Source organism: Marmota marmota, unplaced genomic scaffold (assembly GCF_001458135.2).
Source record: "Marmota marmota marmota unplaced genomic scaffold, marMar, whole genome shotgun sequence".
NCBI lineage: Eukaryota > Metazoa > Chordata > Mammalia > Rodentia > Sciuridae > Marmota > Marmota marmota.
Genome location: NW_026000000.1, coordinates 4,086,375 through 4,087,017, shown reverse-complemented (window position 1 = coordinate 4,087,017; position 643 = coordinate 4,086,375).

The following is a 643-nucleotide window of genomic DNA, read 5'->3' as shown; positions in this document are numbered from 1 at the left end:
TGCTAAGACTGACACCTTGAGGACACGGAGCGGGGAGTGAAGGATATAAAGGCTGATACTGTTAAATTACTGCCAATGACTGATCAGACTATAGTGCAAACCGAGTGAGAATCCAGGCCTTGTCAGAAACGTAGGGGACGGGTGTCCTTGCTGCATTTTCTTATACACTGACCAGAGCGGTCACCTGGTCATTGTCACCCGTGAGTACAGGTAACCTCAACCCGAGAGTCGGTGACACTTCTCAAAGAAATCAGCTCGTCCTTCACCATCTCTCCCCCGCCGCTACCCTCACTCCGCCACAGCCTACCCTGCCTGGGCTAGGTTTCTGGGCAGAGGTGGAGGTTCAGCTCGTTCCCACCTTCCCGCCGCGCTGCTGCAGAGACGGCCGTGGCAAGTGCAGTTCTTAGCGGGCGTCTCGGAACAAGCCTGAGCGAGCCCCCGGCAGTCACACTGGGCATGCTCAGTAGCGCCTGCAGGTTGGGGGCTCCGCGCTCGCCCCGGGAGCTATAGCTCCCGCTCCCTCCTCCAGCCCCAGCGCCGCCTCGGCTTCCCCTCGTTCGCCTCCCCCTCCCCTCGGGTTCCCGAGGCGCACGGGCTCCCGGCGGGCGGCGGAGGGGGCGGGCAGGCCGGCGGACGGTGATGT